The 16,262-nt window shown below is 43.7% G+C and overlaps 1 protein-coding gene and 1 long non-coding RNA gene across 6 annotated transcripts in view; one reads left to right on the top strand and one right to left on the bottom strand.

Moving 5' to 3' along the window:
• Positions 1-1,547: 1,547 nt before the first annotated feature.
• LOC137468497 (uncharacterized) lies at positions 1,548-12,309 on the bottom strand. 3 transcript variants are annotated; one of them, XR_010995972.1, is made up of 4 exons: positions 12,181-12,309; positions 9,505-9,627; positions 3,171-3,818; positions 1,548-2,889 (listed from the first exon to the last, which is right to left on the bottom strand). It is a non-coding gene; the product is annotated as an uncharacterized lncRNA (long non-coding RNA). The 3 variants fall into 3 exon arrangements; XR_010995973.1 differs by lacking the exon at positions 1,548-2,889 and adding an exon at positions 3,913-3,998 and having other exon boundaries at positions 3,033-3,809; XR_010995971.1 differs by lacking the exon at positions 1,548-2,889 and having other exon boundaries at positions 3,033-3,818.
• Positions 11,731-16,262, top strand: part of NCK2 (NCK adaptor protein 2) — an 83,593-nt gene continuing 79,061 nt past the window's right edge. The window contains exon 1 of one of the 3 annotated variants that reach the window (XM_068180292.1): positions 11,731-12,058. The gene's annotated coding sequence lies outside the window, so the exon portion shown is untranslated. Of the gene's footprint in view, positions 12,059-12,614; positions 12,745-16,262 lie in introns of those variants that run through there. The other 2 variants (XM_068180293.1, XM_068180291.1) reach the window with 2 other exon arrangements.

The raw sequence follows: 16,262 nt of genomic DNA, 5'->3' as shown, positions 1-16,262 counted from the left end.
TAATGTACATAAAGGAATTGTTCCTAATACATAAAAATCTGTAAACTAAGGCACTTATAGTAGATTTTTCCTTGTCTAAATACAGCTATCAATTTAATCTGAAGAAATTAGACTTTTCCTGAATTTAATCTGAAGAAATTAGAATTCATTTACTACTCTAACAGTAAATGAATGTTCATGAAATTTAGGGAGAATTAGAAGGCCGATTCTTCAATCACTTGCAAATCATGAACATGTACTTTTTGAGTAGCCCTGAAATAGCTGGCAGGAGTAGTTTTTAGGTGGCTAAAGATGACTCACTGCACTCCTGTAGTTGTTCAGGAGAGACAATGTGGGGGCAGAGGCTCTACATGACATTGCTTCAGCTTCCTGATTGTATGACTGCAACTTAATGAGCTGCTTAGAGCTCGACCCAATGAAAGGTTTAAGTGACTAAAAAAGGGCTTATGTATTATTAAGATTCCTGTACTCAACATTGCAAATCCATACCTTCCTGTTTGATTTCGTAAGTCTCTAAATGCTGCCAGCTCTGCACCTGCTTGTGTCTGGGACCATCCCTGATACTCTTGTCATGTCTGGCTGTGATTGCAACCCAAAAATACACCACTTATTTGCCTTAAGGGCCTGTCACAGTAGGCTTGGCACACAACCATTGGAGACCCATCACAGGAGGCAGCAGTGGTTATGGAGCAGCTTTGGCTATGAATACGCGCCACCTTTGTTTTTGAAGTTAAAGGCAAATTCATGGGGCAGGGAAAAGGGTGTGTAGTGCCACTGTGTAATATGTCAGGTACTTACATGGAAAAGAGGGAGTCAGTAAAATCCAGAGATCTCTATTTCCTAGTCAGCAAAGCATGTTCAGGATCCCTTCATCCTCGCCAGAGGAACAGGGGTGGGATTTCTAAGAGATGCTTATGCACCATGTTTCTTGGTGCCAGGTTGCTTCCTGCAGAAGGTGCTGGCAGAGAATGTTCATATTCTGATCCCTTTGCCCCAAGGATTTTGTATCACAAGTCCCAGGGAGTCAAATAACAACTTTGTGACCCCAGAAATGGAGGTCCCACCCATCTCTCACACCCCTGCCACCACAGAGTTTCTCTCTTTATCGTATGGTGACACCAGCACTCACATGTTGGCTTTGTACTTGAGTAACCTCAGTTCAACAACCTGGAAGAAAACAAACAACAGCAAATCCTACATAGCTTTATGCCACACTAGTGAGTCAAAGGGAGGGTCCAGTTAGGGCCAGAGCTGGTATAAGCAGGATGCAGAACTGGGAAAGGAGGAGAGGCACATGTTGCCTCTCTTCTTTGTCCTCAGCTGAACACTTTGGTGCCTGTATCCACAGGCTCCATGTGTGCTCTGCAAGGAACACACTGCCGAACTCTAGGTTCGGGCCCTGCTTGCTCATAGACCTCTAATGCTGGTGAAAATATTAGCAAAGATCTGAGAAAGAAAACCAGTAAAAATTAATTAGAAAAAGATTAAGTAATATAAGAATAGACACCTGTACAAATACTCACAGCTCAAATGGTGGTTCCTGGGGACATGTTTGTATTAGATACATGCCCTCCTAGCTTTTAATAAATGTTTTCTCTCAGAGCATAAACATTTATGATTTAATCTAGGAATTAGCCTTAGACACCAAAGATGTCTAGGGTAATGTTAACCTTTGTCTCAGATAATCAATTGTTGTTGGTCAGCAAATAATGAATCTGATTTAAGGAGTTCTTAGGTGACACTGGTCAACCCCACACACTTCTGCACTGCTGCAGGCAAAGAACTGCAACCAAAACACAGTGCTAAATGTGACAGGTTGCTTCATCCTTGGCACTAGCTCAGCTGATATATGTAGGCAGCAGAGATCAAGCTTACCAAGACCCTTCTGCCCACCCTGCCCTTTAGAAGGAAAGGAACTGCCAGATGAGGGCTCATAAGTAGACCACAATTTGAGCTAGAGATACATAAAACCAATACAGCATTCATCTAACTGAGAAAAAATAATTGGTAGATATGTTCCTCAAGCTGCTTTGTTCTGCTTACATAGAATGTTACATTGATTGAAGACATAAGCAGGAAGTACCTGAGAAATGACAACTGAAAAGCAGATTTGCTATATGTCTTAATTTTACATTACAGCAAAAAAGACATTTTTTGAGCCTATTTGAGATTGAAACTCTTTTTTTTTAATATGCATATTATTAAAGAGAAAGAAAAAGAGAGAGAAAAGTAATTCAAATAAAAGACGGAAAATAAAAGGAAAAGCAGTAAAGAAAAATGTCTTTAGAGAGTTAATTTTTCAGCCATTTTCCTCTGGTTTTGAGCTGGCACTCCATGACAACATTTCCATTATATGCTGTCTCTGGTGTATTGCTATCAAAGCATACAGGACTTTTCCATAGAGTGGAAAATTGGTGAGCCTTTCTTGTTTACAACTGCAAAGGTAACAACTCTGATAAAAGTAATGGACATAATTATGACACTTTTATCCAAATTGTGGAAAAAAAGAATGTTACGTTCCCTTAGCCTGGCCATTGCACCTGAAAGTGTTATTTTTAAAATCAACACTGATATTGCTTGTTAACAGCATCCCTACTCAGAGAGGGCTGTGCACACTCAGTGACCTCCTTGCTTCAACAAATCATTGTAAAAACACTCTCCTTGCAAGTGTAGCTTAAGGATTTTCACAGCAATTGGTGCTCTCAATAGGCTCAGCTTTGGAAAAAGAGTGTGAGATTGACTTCTAGAGGCAGCAAGTGAAGCTCTGGGCTAGAAGGGGACTGGGCAGTTATATCCATCTCAGCAGAGTCCCTCTGCAGTCCTTCCAGGCTCCACTGTGGACTGCTGCTTCTTCCCAACTGCCCTTAAAATATCAAGTCATATCTAAGGCTACTTTCCCAAGGGTGAAAAGCACCCAGAACTACCAGCTTCTGGTACACATAACTTGTGACCCAAAATAAGCACTATTAGAAATGCAATGGTGGGCTTGCTTTTATTTACCTCCTAATAAAAAGAGTATATAAGTAAAAACATTTTGAAGTGTGCCTCCACAGCTCTGAGAGCCAGAAACTTTTTAATTGCTTGTTCTTTTTTGCCTGAAGGGAGCTGAGACAACTTCACTAAAGATGCAATTCAGGCAGTTTGGTCTGTAAGTAAAACAAAGTACACACCGTATTGGATGACTCATAGTGAAATTGCAAGAGCAGATGAAATCAGTAGGAGCCATGAGCTTTTCCGTAAACAATTTCAGAGTTACTGACACCAAAGCACAAGGCAGTGCAGTATTAGGCACCTGTTGGGGAAGATACAATTAAAATACATGACATTGTGAGGCAATGTGTTGAACAGGCAAACAGCAGTGTAGGGACCAGCACAAAACAGCATTCGTAATACCTTTAGATCAACGTGAACAGCAGCATGTCAGCATAAAGGCAGATTTCGTTCTCTCTGGATTGGATACTTCCCAGGAATTCCCCTCCCGGGGGTATTTCAGTGGAGAGGACCCAATGACTAGGAAGTTTGGGACAGGAATGAGGAGAATGCAACCACTCCCCATTATCATTTTTCCTACCCACCCTCCCACGGTGAGGAGCTTTTCTCCCTCCCAAGTCTTTCACAGGAGCTCTGCAGCAGCTGGCAAGGGGAGGCATGCCAGCTACAGCTGTGCTGGCAGGGGCCCTTAAGGGGGGGCTGCAAAGGCAATCGACCTCAAGCTCTGACCCTCTGCAGGGTTCCCTGTGCTCTGCTGGGAAACTCCTAAGGTAAATTAAACTGTTCTTCAGGGTGAGGGCAGAGGAAATGATCTTTTCCTGAACAATCTGCAAAAGGACTATCATGACCTACCGGTATCAATACAAAGTAAATTAGCTGTGATTAGGTTTGCCTACACAATTTGCCCTGTCAGCTAGGGACCTCACCCGTCAAATTTTAAATCCCATGAGAGCAGGTTACTGCAGTGTTGAGCTCTACAGAAAGTCAAAGTGTAGGTGATTTCAAACCTAGAACAGACATGATTGTTAGTATTGGGTCAAATAACTCATTTATTGGACTGCTACTTTTTCATATGGCAGCTGGACAGCACTGTGCCTCCCGTCTGGCATGCATTCACAGCTGTGGCAAGCAACCTCCACTCAGGAGAGGTTTGGCATTGAAAGAGCTGCAGTATTTTAAATTGGGATTTGAGGAACCATGCAGACCTTTGGTCTGGAATAGACTATTTCTTGCTGAGTAGAAATTGGTCCTGTATTTGGCCAATGTCACTGACTCACATGTTTATCGAGAGTGCTCTGATGCATATGTCCATCTATGTTCACAGACCACAGATAAACATGTAGTGACTTAGGTAAGCCTGACAAAGGTGTTTGGCAAATGAGTGTCAACACAACTGATCCTCCCAAAATTTGTTGAAGAAAAAATAGCACCTGGTATATTTCAGTTGGGTACTGGATTTGTCAGCTAAATCAGGACTGACTTTGCTGCTGCAAGCTGTAATGCTAAAATATACCACTTGTATAGGATGCCCTCTGTGCTTTACATCTACAAACTATCATCCCCGTGAACTATTATTATAATCATATTAAATCAAGGAATACTAAACTATCAAAGCTTTCCTGACTAAAACAAAGCTATACAGCACTTAGGTGACAGTGACAATTGAAAAACAAAGACTAGGAACACTGACTTCTGAATTATTTTTCTTGTCTCTAGACAATTCTTGTATGTAATAGAGATCAGGTAAAAGAATGATAGTGATGCAGGTCCGAGTTTTCATATGCTCAGCCAGTTGTTATTGCCATGTTGCTGTCTTTGCAATAACAGCTTAAAAAAGGGATTGCTTTAAAGAGCCCTACCCAAAACCAAGACACCCCCAATTGTATTGTGAAACCTATTTTTTCATAGCTCCTTTGCCATTACTAAAAAGTTTGTTCCTTAAAATAATTAATTGTGATACAATCAATATTTTAAATAAATTTTATTTCAGTTAACAACCCATAGTTATGATTTTATATAGTTAAAATTTTTCTTCATCTCTGATTTAAGAATTCAGTGTTTCCAGATTTTTTAATGTAATATTTGTATTTGACCACCGATTTTTATACTGCTGTCTGGTATTCAGTTTTTCTGTTATGCATAATCATTCAGCAATTTCAATTATGACTGATGGAGTCAGGAAAATTTCACTTTCAACCATATTAGGTTCTTCACACTATTTTTCTCCCAGCTAATTGTAATTTTAATTAGATTGAGCAGCAATTGATTGTACTGATGTACTATTCAATTAATTCCACAGCGATGACTGAGGTTATTTGCTGAGTGACAGCAAAATACCAGAGTACACCAAATTTCACAATAATTATGTACCAGCTCTATTAGAAACAGTAGTCCATCATCTTGTATACCTATGTATTAAAGTCACACCTATTTAGGTATTTTTAACTTATTTCCCATTAGTAAATGAGGATGACTTCATTTGTTAAGTGTAGAGATCATAAGCTCTGCAACATTAAGAAGGAACTTTAAAAACTGACTACACAAAATATCTCGAATTTAAATTTTTCATCAGTGGCAGGTAGAGTCTTGGTTTATTTTTGTGTGCCCGTTGTGTTTTGCCTCCCGTTATTGTAGATCACGTAGATACAGCGAGAATCATCTAGTAATCACACTACTTATGGTCTTGTCTTTTAATTCTGGATTGAAAAATAAAATACAGACTACACTTCTGTATTTTCTGAACCAGAAAAAAAACAGATTAGACTATGACTATGGTAGATGATGTTTGATCTGCATGGATTGTACATCTGTCTAGACTGTAGACTAAAATCTTGTGCACTGATCGGTAAGAGTCTGCATTACCCATTCAAACAGGAAATGTTGCATGAAGGTAAAACTCATGCCAGCATATAACAGCAGAAAATGACTTACACTGTCTGACCTAATTCAGAATCGTCAACCCCAAACATTCAAAAATTCAATCACGACACCAATCATGGAACTAATGTAAAATCCTGATTTAAAAGCACATTGATTTTTCTTTTATCTACAGGTTTCTAAGTTCACAGAGAGCAGGATTCCAGACTTTCCCTGGCAGTCATGAAGGATGAAAACATTGTTTTGAAGGTTGCACTTCTTACATCGTCTTATGCATCTTGGTATCAGTGCTCTGAGACATACAATACATTTTGTATAACAAAATAATTGGCAAAACAGTTTTCAAAGGCAGGGCCTATGATTAGTCACCAGTTATTAGAAAATAATTGGGAAGGCTAATGAGGAGCATTTGTCTCCTTCTTTGCAGTTAACTACAGCATTGTCAGTTTGTGAAACTGACACCAGTCAGACCTCTAAAGGGTGAAGTCAAGCCTTTGATATGAAGTTGATAATTAAGGCTGTAGACACATAGTAGAGAGCCAAGTATAAAGTTAAACCCGAGTCAGCGTGATGTCACAGGACTGTTGTGCTGCCTTCAGTCACAACCTGCAGCTGCTTTTTCAACCTCTTGGCCCAAATCAGTCCCACCATCCCTCTGCTCCATTTGTCCAGGCTCTTGGGGTGACATGGTCAATTAATGTGTCTGTGGATCTGCAGCACATCACTTTACCACTTTTTCAGACCATGGTTGCTGTACCAAGCTGGGATGGGCAGAGAAGAAGTCCTGTCCAGGCACACAAAAGCTGCAAGGTTGTGGCTGCGGGTCCTCAAGGAAGCTGCCATGGAACTTGGCCCATGGAGATTGAGGGCCCATGGGATGAGCTTCCCTGCATCAGTAAACAACTACATGCACTTGGAAAATGTTCCTCCCAAGCAAAGAAAGCACTGGTCCCTGGCCTTATACAACTCATAAATTGATAATGCAGCCTACTGGATCTCCAGGTAAGATAACCTCCTCTGTTTCTTGTCTGTTGCCTCTCCCTACACATTTTTTACTCATGAGAGGGGAGTATCAGCTTGCAGTCCTGAGCAAAGTCCAATGTGGGCAATCTCATTTTGCTGACATAACCTACCACAGCTGTGGAATGCTATATCTGTACCACTAGCTCTGAACTGTTGCACAGCTGTGGCACGTATCAGGGGGTTGTGCTCCTCCCTTGAAATGGCTGCACTTCATGGCTGGAAGATGCAATGCCTGTGTCTCTGCACTGTGCAGAACAGCCAACTCTAGACAGAATTTGGTATTTAAGTGCAAAATGGAGATCACACAGCAGAGTCAAAACATTTAACAGCAGTATTTTGAATTTCAAAACTGTATGAAAGATCAGTTTTAACCTTTGAATAGAGTTCAAAATATGTCCCTCAGCACACATCCACTTTTAAATAAACAGGAGAATCAAGGGCCCTGACATTTCCAAAGCCCAAAACACCGGTTTGTTTTCCTTACATAAATACTTTGAATCTCAGCAACTGTCTACAAAAGATAACAATAGAATTTGTCATAGTTAAATGTGATCTGCTGATAAATTTAGCTTGCAGTTTTACAGCACCTTTGGGGAGCTTTGGTCCATTGAATAGAAGAATTTGGATGTATTGTGAGCTCTAAGGACATGCTCTTCCCCTCAACGTTTTTCATAAATGTCATTGAAGATGCAGCAGCCATGCAGTAAGTGAGAAAAGCAGCTGCCTTACCGTCAGGTTGAATCAGAATCATAGTGCAAATATACTTAAGTGACTCAGCAGTAACTAAGTGAGTATTTGGGATCTACTCTCCCCTGGTAGTGGTCATGTAATTCCCCTTCATCTACATGGGATTTCAACATATGTTTTAAGCAGAAACTAAATATGTAGCGATGTAAACCCTTCAAGATTTTTTTTTTGAGAGAAAAGACACTGACAGAAGTTTTCTGAGTTTTCTGTTATCTTCTGTTTTTGTTGTTTGTGTTATTAAAATGAGCATTTTTTCAGGTTAGGGAGAATTAAAAATCCCCTTTTTTCTTCCCCAGAGTGCCTGAAGTTTTTTTACCTTTCCATTTGTTACTGATACAGTATTAACAACCCCACGTGTATAAATGGAGTTTATTAGACTACTGATATCTTTAAAAGGCAGTTTTGAAAATCAGGCGTAGGGGCTTTTGAAAGAGGTTAATCACAGAATCATAGAATAAATTATGTTTTGGAAAGACTTCTCAGATCATGGAATCCAACCTATATTAACATAGATTAGGTATATTTTCACCCCAATGGACTAACATAGAGTGACCAAACGCTTTTGCTGTCCACCTCTGAACTGGACAATGTTGTTTTCCAGATTTTTAATTTACCAATCCCTCTGTCTCACATCCCTGCTAAAATGTCTCCCTATGGGAGTAGGTATTTGCTCATACTCTAGATAGAGCAGCTGGTGAGAAAACCTGATGCATCTGGAGAAAAGATCAGGTATTTGTGCAGAAGGAGGCACATGTGGGAGGTGGTTGTTCTCTCCTGCCACAATGTGTGTAAACACATTAGAGTGGTTTGGATCTGCATGGCTGGGATCCATATGTTCACATGCCCATCCTGTGGAAGCCACGGCTCTGCCAGACCAGTGGTAAAGCCCAAGCAGCAGTACACAGGGGACAGAAAATGGGTAGTCATGAAAAAAGAAAGGCAAAAAAATAGTAAAGAACTATAAGCCAAAATACACGCTATTGGTTTTTTAAGCCTCTTGTGCAAAACATGAACATCAAGATGAATTGACTGCCATTATGTAATTGCAAAATAGGTCTATCATACAACCTCTGGGTCTGGGGTGTGCATGTAGCCTTGTTTAAAGCAGCAGTATGAGGCATGCTGCTTCTTTACCAAAGACATAGATACGTATTTCTATTATTCACCCATTTTTTTTCTTTTTTTAGTATACAGTTATGGCCTTAGACTGGGAAAAATATTTATGCTCTTTTCTACGGTGTATATATTTTGTAAGGACAGCACCACTCTTATGCATATGCAAAAGTGCATGCTTTACATATTTACTTTCTTTATACAAAAGTGTGTCTGCCACATCATGTACTGCTTTCACTTCTGTGCATATTCCCCCCAATTTATCATCTTCTCATATGTAGAACGTAATTCTCACTCAAATCACAAGCAGCCAGCTCTTCTTAATAACAGTTATTTCAGAGATAACAGCTAATTATGACATTTTAAAAGGCATACATTAATATTTCAGTAGGCTCAATGTTTTGAAATACTACTCAGGGCAACATCTTGGTTGTTTTTGCAGGGAAACTTAGGGATTCATTCAGCAAATAGGCAGTTAAAGCATCCTTCAATATGCAAACCCTTGCAAACATTGTCTACAGTGTCTTCTGTTTTTCATAAGCCACACTTTGGAAAAAAACCCAGCTTTAATGGATCGCTTCTTAATGTAATTAAGTATATGTAACAACAGTATGCATCAGAGTCCTTAAATTAGTCCTTTGCCTCAAGACAATGTATTCATCCAAATCCCTCCCTAAAACATTCTTATTCTGTAAATCCTATTAGCATTAATCTGCTAAAGTTAGGTGTGTTTTATCATTTTTTTTCAGACACCTGGAAAGCTTTGAGAGCTACTGCTCTTTCAGCAGCTTATGGTTCCTTCTGGAGGTCTAACTTAGCCTGGAAACTTTGAAGGGTTCATAGCACCTTGCCTTGGACATCCTCAACTCAACAGTGCTATAGGGAAAAGAACAAAGTGGAGGATTTATTGTAGGATGGCATTAGCAAGGGTGTGGTAAGAGGGACAAAACCAAGACCAAAACCTAACTGTGTACTATACATGCAAAGGAGAGAAGGGATAATTCACCTCTCTTTTATCACTTCCACAGTGCATTTTGTTCTAGAAACAACAGAGACTTTTATCTGAAAGTCCTTGGATGACTGATCCCATTTAAATTCAGCCTAAGCTTGTGCAGGCTGGAGTGAGGCCTGACCATGCTGTGAGGTAGAGCTAGCAGGGACCCCAAATATTTTCCAGCTCTAAAAAAGCATGGTCAGATTATTATTTCAAAAGGAAGATTAACACCTCTCTGAACTGAAATTAAATGCATGCACAAAAACCCAGGAAAGGGGATTTCTGTTCCTCACTGAGGTGCATGCAAAGTCTTTCTTGGAAGAAAGAAGTGGCCACATTTTCCTTTCAGGTTTATCTCACAGGCATGTGAAAGGCACTTGGAACTTCCCAAACCATCAATTAAGTGCTGTAAGAATTTGTAAAAGTTAACAAGGGGAAGAGGGAGTTATTTGAGGATTTCTAAACCATTTTAAGCAGGAGCATGGAAAGACGGCTGAGCACATATTTTTAAATCATCATATTTCAAGCTTCTAAAATCTTTGCCTCAAGATCTCACTACTATATTAAGCTTGGTCACAGAAAACAAGGCAGCAGGGCTGCTGACTTTCATTTGGATTCAGAGTGGTGTTGTGTAGCCTTGCCTCCAAAGCCAGGAAATGTCTCCTGAGGAGAACCGGTATGGCTAACACTCCAGCCTCCTCTCCCTCGAAGCTGCCATGTTGTAAAGGGTTTACAATATTTTAGAGTCGCTTCCCCCTTCCACCCTGCCCACCCGGAGAGATAATCTTTCCCCATAGTCTAGGAACACTACTGGGGGAGGGGAGTGTGCCAAGGGGAAAGCACTGGGGCTGGCAGGTTGGCTATTCCCACTAGAGATCAAGGCCACCATGGGGTGCTTCTGTCCTCTACCTTTAATCACTCGTGGAGGTCTTTCCAGTGAGTGGAGGGGCACAGCAGCTGGCACAGCCTGCACATACACCCAGCCACGGGGCTCTGTTTCAGAATTGGCTTACCCCAGGGACCGGCCTGAAGTGTGTCAAGGGAGGTTTAGGCTGGGGATTAGAAAAAGCTTCTTCCATAGGGTGGTTGGGCACTGGAAAAAGTGCCCAAGGGAAGTGGTCACAGCACCTGGCCTGACAGAGTTTAAGAAGCATTTGGACAGTGTTCTCAGCACGTGGTGGAATTCTTGGAGTGTCCTGTGCTTAGCAAAGAGTTGGACACGATGAACCTCGTGGGTCTCTTCCAACACAGGATATTCTCTGATTCTGTGGCTGGGGATGGCTGCTGTGCCCACATGCTCTGCCGAGGGCACAACACCTACCAATTACCGCCCGACCGGCCTGATACACGGGGCGCTGAGGCTGAAACTTCGCCCCGGGCCGGCAGGGAAAACAAGGGCCGGGAAGAGAAGAGCTACGGCTGCGGCCGCCCCGCGGCTAACGGGCGGCGGCGGAAGCGCCCCGATATCGCGGCTGGAAATTCCCCGGCGGCAGCGGCCCCGCGCTCCCGGCCCGTGAAGCTCCCGGCCCATGGCAGCCCCGGGGCGAACCCCGGCGCGCCCGTCCCCGCTCCGGGGCGCTTCCCCCGGCCCAGCCCCGAAGCGCACACGTCTCCCCCATCCCCGGGTCTTTCAGCGTTCGCCAGTACTTTTCCCGGGCGCTTCCGCTCCCAGCGGGGCAGCTTCTCCGGGAGCGCCGGGTCTCATGGGGATGGAAGGGGAAGGGGGTGTCAGGGCGCTCCTGCCGGGCAGGGCCCCCTTTGCCCCGCCCCGCGGTCCTGGAGAGGTCATCCCGCAGAGGGGAGGGAGCCACCCAGGCTGTCCCTGCCCGTCCTTCCTGCGCTGGGGCGGGGGAGCAGCGGCCCTCCCGGCGGGCAAGGGGGAGCCCGGAGAGCTCCTCCCGCGCGATCCCGGCAGCGGCAGCGGCAGGAAGGGCAGGGCGGGGGCGGGGGCTGTGCCTGTGCCGGGGGGGGCGGTTCGCGGAGGAGGGGCCGCCGCCGCCGCCGCCGGGCGCAGCAGGCAGAGGGAAGGCAGGGAGCTGCGCTGCCACCGCCGTTGCCGCCGCCGAGGGCCGGGGCCTTGGACGCGTCCGGCGAAGAGCGCGGGAGGAGAAGGAAGGGGAAGCGGGGGGAGCCAGTCGGCCCCTCTCGGAGGACGCGGCCCGCATCCGCCCGGGGAAGGGCAGAGGGAAGCGGAGGGGGAGCGAGCGGGCGCCGCCGCCGAGGAGACAAAGAAGCGGAGCCCGCCTGGGCTGGGAGCCTCCCCGCTGCTGCTGCCCGCCCCGCTCCGCTCCGCTCCCCGCCGGCCGGCCGGAGGTGAGCGCGGCCGCAGGCGGGACGGGGATGGGGCGGGGGCTGGGGCCCGCCGCAAACTTGTGGCGGCCGCGGGGGACGACGCGGGGAAGGGGCGTCGGGAGCGGGGGAAAGGCGGGTGTCACCTGTGCGGCCGAGGCTCCGCGGCCGCCCCGCGCAGGAGGGGCCGGTACCTGCCGGGGGCGGCACGGGGGGCCCGGAGCGGGAGGAGTGTTCGTTGTGCCACGTCCAGTTGCGGGGGGGGGCTCGGGGGCGGCTCCTCCTCATCCTCCCGAGTTGCTGCTCGTGTGTGTGCGTGCGTGTGACAGCCGCTGCTTTGTGCCGCCCGGCCGCGGGGCAGCGCCGGGCCGGGACGCCACCCCCCGCACCCCTCGCGGGGCTCCGGTGAATGGAGGCGGTGTATCCGGCGGCCGCGGGGCAGCGCCGGGGGAAGGCGGGCAGCGCCTCCCGGCCGGAGCGCGGCGCAACCCGAAAGTTTCCCGGGCGGGAGCGGGAGCGCCGCCGCCCCGCACGGGGACAGGCGGGCGAGCACGCCGGGCTGCGGCGGGGACATCGCCCTCGGTCCGCTCAGTTCGTTTTTCTTTCCGTCACCGACTCTCGGCTTCAGTAGGGCTGAGGCCGGGGATTTTCTCAAGGAGCGCGGTGTGCTATAGCATCGGTCGATGCCAGTATAGGTAAAGGACATAAAGGTAAAATTACATCTCACGTAATGAATGTTCAGTGAAGCGCATCCCTGCGTGTTTTGGGAGAAAAATTTCTGAAGTTTATAAGTCTTCTCGCCCTGTTTTTCATTAAAATTCTGCCCAGCCTAACAGCTACCCCTTGCTGGCAGGGTAGGCACTTTGGCCTATCTAAGATCAGGTTGCCAGATCGGGATTCAGGTTTGTAGTTCAGGTCTGACCTGCAGCTGGCTGATCATGAGAGCTCTCGGCTCTAGTTTCTATGTTAATATCTTCCACTGTTTTTTAACAGTGAATGTGATTCTCTGTGTGCATAAGGGTTATTCGGTGAATTCTGTGTAGTATTTCACTCTAAACTATTATGTTTTTGTAAAACAAAGAGAAACCTTTTGTTGTTTTAAAAGTTGTATGGTGACTGAAAGTCGGCAAGAATTTAAAGCATTCTTCAGCTTGAACAGTGTTTCTTCCCATGAAGCTTTTTTTTTCTGAGGAACATACTGCTGCTGTTCTAGCAGCTTAACGTGGGAGAATTAGACTTCTCTTTCATGAAATGTGGTAGTGGCCTTTGTAAAAACAAATTTTCATGGCCTAACCATGCGTGGTTTATATCATCAGGAGTTTGGACTGGTAACTTAATATGGAGGAATTTGAAAGGACTCACTGGGTAGGAGATGATGAAGAATTTCTGTTTGAAAGTACTTTTTTGCCATTGCTTTTTAGGAATCTGAAGCAGCACCACATAGATGATGTTAATGGTACTGTGATTTCATTTTTAGGATTATAATTTCTGATGTAATGTTGTTGCTTCTCTGAAATATTGATTTCACAACTCTGGAAATCGAAAGCCTCTGTCTCACCCAAGTGTGTTTAAGAAGTTAAGCAGATCACTTTGTCTTTGTAACTGACTTTCTTCTTGTGACTTTGACAGAAGATGTCACTTTTGGGAACAGTGAATAAATGTAGCAAGAGAAGGCACCTGTACCATGAAGATCAAGGCTGTAATTAGCAAATATTTTTATATAGGCCATGAAACAGATACAGATTCATTATAATGTTAGCTCTTATTGCTGTTGTTCTGTCGTTGTAACATTAGCTGTTGCATTTGTCTCTTACTTCTACCAGATTAATTTCAATTGCTTTTGTGGAGAAAAAAAATTGTACACTAAATCTCTTTTGCATTATTTTCCCAAAACTAATAGCATAGTTAGCCCTTGATAGTGTGGATGATGCTTTTTACTACATCCAGACTACTGAACATATGATAAATTCAGGAGATCAGCCTTTGCCTTGTTGCCTTACAGAAAGGGAACTTGCCAACTTGCCTCCCCTTCCTCTCTTTTCTTCTCTATTTTCTTGGCTAGCTGTCTGAAAGCTTAAGCTCTCTTCCATGTCACCTCACATCTTCTGCTAGCTAAAGAAGAGGGACAAGGTCAGCAGTGTCTGCTGCTTTTCCAGCCTTTGTTTTTTTTTTTTGTACCTTGTGTTGCTGTTGGTATGTTAATCCTTTGCAGTGCTCATGGCTTTCCTCAGTAGAAACTATAACAGTAGCGACTCGAAAAGTGATACCCAGATAGCTCTGTTTGCCGGTCATGGTCTTGAGCAGCAGCAAAACTACCCAGAGTATCTGCATTTTTCATGCTCCTTGAGCATTAAAGCTGCTTCCAGACTCATAGAGACAGGTGCTGTATCAATTTACTTGCAGCAGGTTTGAAATCAAAACCAAGGCATCTTTGAATATAAAGCATAGGCTCTAGAAAAATATTTTCTGTTTGTATTGATGGTTTCTAAGCCGTGGGTAATCCCAAACCCCACTCCCGCTGTGTTTTGAGGAAGGGGGATTGCTGATGTGGATTCATTAGAGGTGTTTGAGGGAGTTTGAAAACTGAAACCAGGTGCTGCTGTCTTTTGGTTAGTTCAGTCAGCCTAGGGTGGGGTGCTGGGTGCTCGTCGCTGGACAGCCTGCTCCCCCAAAGTAGGTCATCTGGTGTGTCGAAGAGGCAGAGGGTTGAGGCACTCTGCAGGAGAGCTGCTTTCTCCTTCTCATCAAATAGTAAACCTAAAGGTAGTACACTTTGTCCTTGTATTTACTAGGTATACAGAAATGTTGTAGCACAGTAGTTTTCAGGGAGTGAAAGTCAGGAATTCTTACTAGTTCCTGAAGTGAACAATGTTTAGAGAGCTGGGATGGTGTTTGCAATGTGGGAAATAGCATTGTTTTGTCATCCTGAGGTGAAGAAGTGAGGCCTGCACTAATCGTTTCACCTGTACACCATTGTCAAGTCTTTACTACATGAGATCCTGGTACACCTTTTTAGAAATGACTTTTCTGTTTGTTTTGCTTTGCAGACATCTGCATGTTGGCCCAGGAATCCAAAAGTTATTTCTATTTTAGGTAGTTCCAATTTAAATTTTTCCTGAAAATTAATTAGGCCCATTAGTTTTCTCATAATAATGTAGTCAACAGTGTTCTGCCCAATTAAACTGTTGCTCTGTTCAGTAATGTGTAAAGTAGTTCTTCAAAATGGTAAATTTTTGTTGTTTTGTTTTATTTTCCTTAAAGTAATCTTATTTTCCCCATCATAAGAATTCTTAATTTTCATAAATGCTAATGACATGAGTAAGTTGAAAGTGCATTGCAATATGAAATGTATATTTTTATCTTCAGTTAAGTATATGTGACACAACAAATGAATTTGTTTCTCGCTATTAATGAAGGGAGTTTATAGTTTAAACCCAGCATAAATAATACATTTGTGGGCCTGACAGTGTACATTTTTAAGCTTTTATAGAGTATCGAGAATTTTAAGAATTCAGGTGCAGAGGAATAAATCTTGATTAGATAATAGCAACCATTGCATTTTAAATTACTGCAGCTATACACAAAGCCCTGGTGTCAAGTAAACTTTTAGAAATACTCATACTATGAAAAACATTCGTTAGAGTGGAAGCTCTGGCATGCTGGTATAGTCTGTATTTGTTCACAATTGTAGAAACAAACATTGTGGCTTAGAGGCTTTTTTGCACTGTAGGTTTGCTATGCTGGTTTTGGTCCTGATCTCCTTAGCCAGTATTAATATGGTGACATGTAACTACTGTTGATTATTTGGTGGAGCAGACAATGTGGTAAACATGGGACACTTGGCAGATCCTGAATTCTCAAAAGTGTTGCTTCTCTCTTAAAATCATGGCAAAATACAGGTGCAAAAGAAAATGCCATACGGGTGTGTTTTACCTTACCCAGTTTTCCTCAACTCATATCAGTTACTGTATGCAGAGTACACACGGCCATAGAAACAGACATGAAAACAGGTAGTGAGATAAACCACAGGTAGAATATAGCAGAAATTTTATTAGACCAAAAAAAAGGTAGTATTTTACAGAATCAGGTAGCAACTGTGTTAGGCAACCTTCTTTAAAAAATATTTTTAAAAATTAATTAAATTAAATGTTAACTTTGTTTCAAATAAGATGTTTAATCAGAAAAAGGAATCTTGTTAGGGAGCCTGTTGTGTTTCAGCAGTTGTGCT

Source organism: Anomalospiza imberbis, chromosome 2, assembly GCF_031753505.1.
Source record: "Anomalospiza imberbis isolate Cuckoo-Finch-1a 21T00152 chromosome 2, ASM3175350v1, whole genome shotgun sequence".
NCBI classification, from domain to species: Eukaryota; Metazoa; Chordata; class Aves; order Passeriformes; family Viduidae; genus Anomalospiza; species Anomalospiza imberbis.
The sequence above is the reverse complement of the archived record's forward strand: the minus strand, read 5'-3'. Positions and strand labels throughout refer to the sequence as shown.